General features: G+C 36.9%; 1 long non-coding RNA gene across 2 annotated transcripts; it reads left to right on the top strand.

Moving 5' to 3' along the window:
• Positions 1–3,190: 3,190 nt before the first annotated feature.
• On the top strand, positions 3,191–5,690 carry LOC148919483 (uncharacterized). Of its 2 annotated transcripts, none has more exons than XR_016123670.1 (5): positions 3,191–3,333; positions 3,575–3,876; positions 4,354–4,439; positions 4,720–4,902; positions 5,206–5,690. It is a non-coding gene; the product is annotated as an uncharacterized LOC148919483 (long non-coding RNA). The 2 variants fall into 2 exon arrangements; XR_016123671.1 differs by having other exon boundaries at positions 4,354–4,620.
• The last annotated feature ends 3,696 nt before the right edge of the window (positions 5,691–9,386 follow it).

Here is a 9,386-nt window from a genome sequence, read left to right as displayed (position 1 = left end):
AGAAATTTTTTGAAGAATTAAACTTAGTTGACCTAGACTGCAAAATTGTTTTTTTCATTGCTCATAACTTCGACACCAGTTCTTCAGTTAACTGCACCTAGAATATTGGTTTTGATCATTATTTCATCCCTTTCAATCATATTTCAATGCATTCAGATGCTGAAGAACTGTTCAACGAGCATAAAGACCAATTTTCTCCGATATGAGCAGTCAAGTCGGTGCAAAACCGTGAGGGAGGGACAGCAGCGTAAGTTATGCATTTGCGACAAAGATGTATTCTCCTTTGAGACATCCAGCAATTTAATTCTCATCAAATTGATGGTAATGTTTTTTTTTTTGGGGTCTGAAAATACTTAATTAGAAGGCACAAAAACCGCCAGCAAAACAACAAGACATAAATATGCATTTCATGAACCCTCATAGGGTTCCCTTGCTTGTAGATTGACATTAATAATGGATGCCCTCTGATTTTTTATTAGTTACAGATCAGATCATGTATTGGGTTATCTTTAATTTCTCTTAGAGATTCAATCCCACTCGAGCCTAAACTTATAACTAGTGATCCTGATCAATCGTCTCCACTCTTTTCTTCTGTCCTCTATAATTTTTGGCTTGGCCAGAATGAAATTATGAAAGAGAGATTGGTGAGTTTTGGTTCAAAAATGACTGTTGAAATGTGGTCAAGATCATCATAGAGAGAGACCAAGTGCACAAGAAAAAATAGTTGAAACTTAAAAGAAATAATGGCTGCAAATTTTCAAAGAAACCTCTGAATTTATTTTGTTGAGGATTTTGATTTTAGATTTTAGATTTATAAAAGTTGTTACCGCAAATGCCTAAACTACACAGCATACATTATCTAGAGATGAGTTATTATAATGTTGAGGCATATATTATCTAGAGATCACATGTCAAGGACGATGCCATCAGATTCCACAGGCTCGCAGCTCTCCAACTTGGTGTCAAGTCAAACCAACGGCAAACATACCCCATTTATCTTCATATTCCAGAGGCTCAAGGACATGGAGCTCGCCATTGGAGAGCCCCACGGCAAACTGGGTTGCTTTATGTAAAGAGTATAGCCGTGGGGCGATAATATTTTCATTATAAAAAAATGCGGCTATACTATTTTTTTTAAAAATGGGACCCACCTTGCTCTAGCGCCCATTTCACCACGTGTGGCTATACTGCTTTTAAATAATAAAAACTATGGTATAGCTGCCCAGCTATACTTTTTTTATTTAAAAAAAACATGTTGAGTGTAGCCACACGGCAATACTATTTATAATTAAAAAAGACCACTGCTGGCGCCCAGAGGCCGCTTTGTCATGTGTCCAAACTAGTATAGCCGCGTGGCTATACTTTTTTAAAATTTATAACTGCACTCTTCAAAAACCGGGCGGCTATACTATTTTTATTTTAAAAAACCCCCAGTATAGCCGATCGGCTATACTAATTATAATAAAAAAAGATGATCACCACCACGTGTCAAAAATAGTAAAAAAAGATAACAACCCTAGTATAGCGCTCAAGTACTATTTTTATCTAACCGTGCGGCTATACTATTATGTATAAAAAAAGGGGGGACCCGCCAGGTGCCTAGCGCCCATTTCGCCACGTGTCCAAAGTAGTATAGTCGAGCGGCTATACTATTTATAATAAAAAAAGACCACGGCCTGGTTTCAAGCGCTTGCTTTGCCATGTGTCAAAAATAGTATAGCCGGTCGGCTATACTATTTTTTAATAGTAAAAATTGTAGCATAGCCGTGCGGCGATACTATTTTTATTATTAAAAAATTGGTGTTATTTAAAAAAGAAAAGAAAAAAAAAAGCCCATATTGCCATGTGTCCAACTAGGATAGCCGCACGGCTATACTATTTTAAATAGTAAAACCATTCGGCTATACTATTTTTATTTATAAAAAAAACCCTAAGTATGGCCGTTATTCTAATAATTTGTTTTCCTCAGTGTGCAGTCTTGCAAACGTTGATCCTATTGATGTTGCCATAAATATTGCAAGGTTAAACCCAGAAACTACCCTCGGTAAGCATTAAGTTTATTTATATCACCAAATATTGACTTTTGTAATCTAAGCTCTATGTGGGGTTTCTTATCGTTCATTTATATTCTTTTGATATTTGCAGTTGTGGTAGTTTTGAAGACCTTTACAACAACTGAAACAATGTTGAATGTTCGAACCCTTAGGGAATGGATTTCATCTTCTCCCGGGTTAGTGCACTGCTAGCACTTCTTCAATATATGAACACGTTGTTTCAGTTGATTAAACATTCAGATTATCACTAAATTTAATTAACAATTTTTCATTATTCGTTGGTGATTCTGAATTTATGATGGTGATGCTATTTATTGAGTTCATCAGGACGAAGGTCCTAAAGATATCCTTGTTATTTCTATTTCATACCGAGTTGATGGTGATGCTATTTGATGTTTAACTCAAGTAAATATGCATTAATAATGGATACCCTCCGATTTCCACTAATAATGGATACCCTCCAATTTCTTATATTTAGTTGCTGATCAGATCATATATTGTTTATCTTTAATTTTTGTTAGAGATTCAATCCCACTGGAGCCCAAACTTATAACTAGTGATCATGATCAATCCTCTTGACCTTCTTTGTCAAAGAGAGATTGGTGAGTTTTGGCTTAAGTGAGAAGGTTGAAATGTGATCAAGATCATCTAGACTCAATCTCGACCCATCATAATTGTGTGATAATCCTATCAATACATTCATACAAAAAAGTGGCTCTTGGTGAGTGGTGGCAAAGAGAAACAAAAGTTGCACTCCATCCTTGACAGAGTTTAGGGTATGGAACTTTGATTTTAAGTGCACTCCATTCTTGACAGGGTTGATATGTTAGGATATTGAGTTTAGATTTTAAGTTTTACTTCTCTTCTAGCCATGTTCCAAAATCAGAGAGTGAACCTAAAGCTTAGGTGTGAAACGGGTGTTGATCGAAATTTACACTAGTCGTGATTGGCCAACGACACTGATTGGAAGCCAGGCATATCCGTTCCATAAGAAAGAATGAACCTTGTGCAGTATTTGAGAAGTATAGCCGTTATATATATATTATTTAAAGAGTATAGCCGTGCGGCTCAACTATTTATTTATAAATTTTTTACAAAAAAAAAAAAAAGAAAGAAAAGAGGACCCGCCCAGCCCTCCTAGTCCGCCTAGGCGGCCGATTTTTGGAAAACTTGAATGGCGTTTTTTTCATTTAGATTTCTTGTTTCCTGGCGGGTCTGGCGTGTCTGCAAATACATCAAGCTGGGGTTTTAGCGACTCACGTTTATCAACAACGTAAAGGTTAGCTCTTCCCAACAATTCACTCTCTCTTTTCTGTACACAAATCTATTGAGGCTTTGGGGATGGGAATGGATTTAATAGAAACTGGAAATCCAGATGCATTCAAACAGTATCTGTCGGAGTTCGGTAACACCGTTCATTTGTAGTTTTGCTAAAATAACCTTATACTAATCAATTTAATTGTGTTATGCACGTTTGTGGCGCATTGATTGCTGAATTCTTCTGTTGGGTGATGCATAAGACGGAGCTTGCAGACGCAGTCAAGTTTCGGCTGCTTGGTCCTCCTTGTTCGGCCCCGGAAAATGACCCAACCCGCCTAGGAGGCCAGCCCAGCCACCTAGCGCCCGCCCAGCCGCCTAGCCGCCTAGCCGTCCGCCTAGCCCATTTTTTGAACACTGCGATTGACTGAAAGTCTGCAACCCGAAATTGAAAAAGTTTACCTGCAAATTTGAGCTTGAGATTGAGATTTGGAAGCCGAAGCAAGCACAAGTCATGGGAACCCTAAATACAAAATTTGCTGACTTGGGGATTATTTTCTGTCTTGTGAGTTTTGCTACCATAATTGGAATTATTTTCTGTTTAGTTTCTCTTCCTGTTGGTTTGAATGGTCTGATTGTGAATTTGCTACAATGTTATGAATGCAGGGTCGAAACTTGGCTCATTTACTTGATAGTATTTTCTAATTTTCATGCCATATCGTTAAGGAGTACCATTTTGACTCAGTTATTGTGGATTTCTTATCAGTCAATATTAAAGATCTGGGAATGGGCTTGCAGTTGCACTATAATCTGTTGTTTTTTTTGTGTCACTGCTGGTTGGTGTAATTTGAGGAAAGTGTTTGATCCGAATCTGTTTTTCTTCTTGTTTTGTACGTGGGTAGTTTAATGTAGTGGTTGGATTCGACTTTTTACTCTGGAATCGTTAGATTAGCACGTTGGCTAGCTGTAATCGGTTATTGTTTTCACTTATAACTGTTACAAATTGTCTTACTTTTATGCCTTTTGGTTTCTGTTTATACAGATGGCTGGAACTTTTGGTTTTGGCCATGACTGGCTGGGTGAAGGAGCTTTTGAGGAATTATTGTAACAAGAATTTCAGAAATTGAGGTCTCTTGTGGCTTTTGGAATATTATTATCTCTGCATATTATGAGATTCGATAGATTGTTCTTTAAAGAAATATCCATTATTGAATAAATTCTCTGTTGATATGCCATCATTATGCAAAATCTGACTGAGAGGCTTAGGCTGGGATTATTGTGTTATTTGGAAATTGAGTGAAGACCAAAGGTTAAGAGGAACCTTTTAATTAACAGTCACTAATTCATGTTTCTTTTTGTGACTAATTTTTTGATTGGCTAATTTTTATTTTATTTTATTATTTTTTAGGTTTATTGAGTTGATAGATTGTTGTTTTTCTGGGGCTGATGAGAACACTCAGACTAATGGAGGAAATGAACTTATTTTTCCAGTTTATCCAGTCCTTCGGTGCAGAGATACAATGCAGCGCTCAATAACAAATTCCTATGATCTTCTTGCCCATCTTCCTTCTTCTCTGTCCTTGGACTCTGGGTACCTATATATCCTTTTCATTTTCGCATTTCTGATGACCAACAATTGATTCCTTATATACAAATTTATAAATAAACCCAATTCTAGACATGTATTTATAAAAAAACTCAAACACTATTTAAACATAGAAACACACCCAAAATCAACAATTTTATATTTTTTGGGTGTGTTTATAAATGGGTTTTGAGTGTGTGTAATGATGAGTTTTGGGTGTGTTTATAAAGTGTTTTGGGTGTTTGGTTTTTTTATAATTTCAACTCCCATTTTGGGTGTTTTAGTGAAACTCCCTTGATTATATCACAGCCCAATGCAACATTTCACTGGAGCAAGACACCCTGCTTGGTTTTGGCTACAATACAAGCTTCCCTGTCAATATAAATGACATGAGCACTGAAATACAACGACAGCCCTTTCCAGGCAATGAGAATGAAGGAAATGATCATCTAAACAGTAATCATTTCCAGCAGCTGCCTGTTGTTTCCCCAGTGGATCATGATTCGAATGTGCCATACAACATATCAGTTGATCGAATCTTTCTCTGCAGCACGTCTCCAATGAATGTCCTGCAACTTGCAAAATGTCACTTACAACTCAGAGAACAGCATGAAGAGTGTCCTTGTTCTTGTGAGAATTGATAATGCCCTTGTATTTGATAGAGGTCATGTGTTGAGCTGAACACGAATGACCGTCAAAAATTTCATCTTTTCTATATGGTTTTGCATGTATAGTTGATGTCTTGTATGATTCTTAATTGTAGATAAAGGATGGGATTCATTGCTTAGTACCAACAGATGGCAAGACCCTCGAGGTCGATGATAAGACCAATGATTTTTTGAATTTGTATCTTAGTATTTTTCTGATGTGAAAAATAGTAGCTAATAGTACCATAGAATGTTATGTAATAATATTTCTTCAATTCTTAAACAAGTTGTTGTACGAGGATCATTGGCAAATATATCAATCATATTGAAGAGATACATATATGGTGCTTGTTGTACCTTATTTATATGATAATGAATAATGATCTAGCATTTTCCTTCATCATAGTCTTCATCATAGACATTATATCTCCACACATAGAGAGTGCCTTATGATCGCTGTTGGATTGAACCCATACACATTTGATGCATTTCTTTGAACAGTTCCTCATTACCTTCGGCAAAAACTTTGAGATCCTTCATGAGGGTATCTAAGGCCTTGGAGCGACAATTGCTGTCAAGAATGAACCAAAAACATGCAGAACATAGTTCTTTTTTTATAAGATTGTTTATGTATAGATTATAGGAAGCATAAAAAAAATGATGTTCTCACTTGTCAATGGCCTCGAGGAAATTTTGGTATTTTAGCGAAAAAGAAGGAAAAACAACGCTCCAGCAGCTTCGCTACCGATCTCGCCATGTTGGCTCACTACATCTAGCAAGAAGGAGAGAGAAATTCAAGGCTCACAAAATCTGAAAGCTGCGCAGGAGAGAGAGAGAGAGAGAGAGAGAGAGAGAGAGAGAGAGAGAGAGAGAGAGAGAGAGAAGAAAAAGCTAGAAGGTGCGCAAGAGAGAGAGGGAAAGAGAGAGAGAAAAGAAAAAGAAAGGTTCGGTAGTGGGCTACTTTTCATTTTGAGTTCTTTCTTTTAAATTTTTTAATGATTTTAAAATAATAAATATTTTAGGTTAGCTAAAATAGAGAGCATTGCTGAAGGAACCACCTTTTAAGTGGTTAACTATTTTAACTATAATTTGGGTAAAATTTGAAGATTCTCCTGAAAATGCTCTGACAGAGTATCTGAATGACAAACCTGGCAATTGTATGCTCTCATACTATGAATGATGTTTCTAAGGTACATTCAAAATTGCTAAAAGCAAAATTATCCAATATTTTAAAGGTATAGCCGCACGGCTATACCCTTTAAACACATTTGAATTTTTTAAAAGTATAGCCACGTGGACTGATATATCTTGTAGCAGAATAGCAGGGTTGTCAAGTGCAATAAGAAAAAGGCTATAATTGGGTTTAGTTCATAATTACGATGGATACAATTTAGAAAGTAAATTACTATACATGCAATTTTATACTGTGAAATTTAACATTCTTTTATCCACAAAACGTTGGCAGATATAATTTTTTTTTGGGGTGGTATTTATGGGTTTAACCTGTATTATTTGTTATAAATAAAATTCATTTTTTATTCTTGCCCAATGGACTAATAGCTGGAAATCATTAGAATGTGAGGTATCAGAAAGAATTTAAATTCTCATTCCCTAATATCACTTGTATAAACAAAGTAATTGAATGAACAACTCTAGCCCTATGGGCTAAAGTGGTGTCTTAGCCCTAAACCCTAAAATCATATGACAAAATTGTATATTTAAAGAGTATCGGCTGTACTTTTTAATATATTTGAACATTTTAAAGGTATTGCTGTGCGGTTATATACTTTAAAATTTTAAAATTAAAAACGTATAGTCGAGCGGCTATACTCTTTAAAAATATTCATGGTTTAGGGATAGAGAAACGAACACGAAGCTTGCAGTCAGAGTCACAGCCGTTTCCAAGCTTCAAAGACTCGGTCTTGAGCCTCTCTCTCAACTCAAGCTTTTATTTTTTTTTTCTTGGTTTCGGCTGCTGGGTTGATTTGATTGGATTGGGCTCTTTCAATGTATGTAAAGACAGAGACTTCGTACTCCGAGCTTGGCATTGAAAAGAAACCAAACTTGCCTAGCTGCCTAGTGCCCGCCTAGCAGCCTAGAGCCCACCTAGCAGCCTAGTGCCTGCCTAGGCCAATTTTTTGATCACTGCAATTGACTGAAAGTCTGAAACCCCAAATTGAAAAATAAAATATCAACATGTAAAAGCTGTCAAATTGTTGGAGTTCCACGAAAGCTAGAAAACCAACAATTCAATGACCCAAAAAGATCATGGAGTTGTACAAAAAATTCAAAGTTCCAAAATAAGTTGGATTAAATCACTACTAATATAATGTCCACTTTAATCTAACAGATGAGTGAAAGAAACAAATGAAATTGACATTTTCAAACTCAGAAAGTATAGAACAAACTCGGAGAAATCCTTGAACTGATGTGAAACTGAGACCTTTATTGCATCTCATAGAACTTGAACATGGCAACTCTATGAACCACATTTAAACATTGAAATTTCCTTGTATATCTCCTATTTCGGGAGGGAATGAGTGACAACACCAACAATAGTAGCAGTAGAAACAGTCATTTTATTCATAACCAAATCAAACTTCAACAAATACTTAGTCGCATCCATCTCATGACGTTTTCCTTGGAACCCCTTCATGGAGATTATCCTAATGTGTGAAGACAAACAAGTAGGCACAAATGCTGGTGGACGGAAAGGGTTGTTTTCTGTGTTCAACATACTATCAAGGTCTAGGATAAAAGATTCTAGATTAGGTGATCGGTTTAGATTTTCTATGAGCAATGTCCAGTAACTAGAATGAATGAGTCCTAGCTCCAACTGTTTCAAAAGTTTAAAGATAGCAAGCAAAAATAAACCATCCAAACTAGAAGCTAGAAGAGAAAGATATGTAACATTGGAAATTCCTATAGTAACCGGAGGCACAAGGTAATCACAGGCTAGACTTTCACCTACTGGAAGCCTATAGGGACGAATTTTGGCTGCAAATTTTAGAAAACATAAAATGGCATATGAGCACCAACTGAAGACATCGATAATCAGGTTTTCAAGCTTTGGGGAATTGATGAAGAGTTGGAACGTACGATTATTTCTAGTATTTGTAATGGTTGTCTTCAATTCAGGGGCAGAGATTTTGAATCAACTCTAAAATTCCAGAGTATATGTAACACCCCGACTCTGTTTAATTTCCAATGCGAATGGAAAAAACTAAATTAAAATGCAAAATTACGAAACTACCCTTGGGGTAGGGTATTTCGGTCACTTTCTTGTCCGGAAGGAGTTTGGGACCACAAGTCGTCTGGTTGTGTAGGTGGTTCTGAGATGAATTCGTGGACAGGCGGTAGGCTTGAATCGGAGTTATAACGAGGTTTTGGCGATGAAATTTCCTTCGGTGGCAAAAACGTAAATAACTCGAAAAGGGTATTTGTAAAACCAAAAATCAGATTTTCATTTGATTTTTTTCTCTCTCTCTCTCTCTCTCTCTCTCTCTCTCTCTCTCTCGAGCGGTTTCTCTCCCCGACCCGACACTCTCTCTCTCTCGCTTCTCCCACCAGTCACGGCAGGGCCAACACCGTCCGTTGGCTTCGTCTTGACGTCTGGTCAAGACCCATTAGTTTTCCCGCGGAAAACTCGAAAATAGCCACTGTTTATTGGTTCGAACCGGATTTTTCCGGTCGTTGCGCCGCGCCTCCGCCGTCCTTTTCGTAAAATTGGTGAGGTTTCTCCTTCTTTTTATCTGTTCTAGCTGCTGTTGTGTAGGATTGAAACGATTTTGAGGTTGTGGAAGTTATTTTGAATTAGGTTTTGGCCGGATTTCGGGATGAAAT

Source organism: Prunus mume, linkage group LG2, assembly GCF_029339155.1.
Source record: "Prunus mume cultivar Tortuosa linkage group LG2, ASM2933915v1, whole genome shotgun sequence".
In the NCBI taxonomy this organism is placed as follows: Eukaryota; Viridiplantae; Streptophyta; class Magnoliopsida; order Rosales; family Rosaceae; genus Prunus; species Prunus mume.
This window is presented reverse-complemented; position numbering and strand designations above follow the sequence as displayed.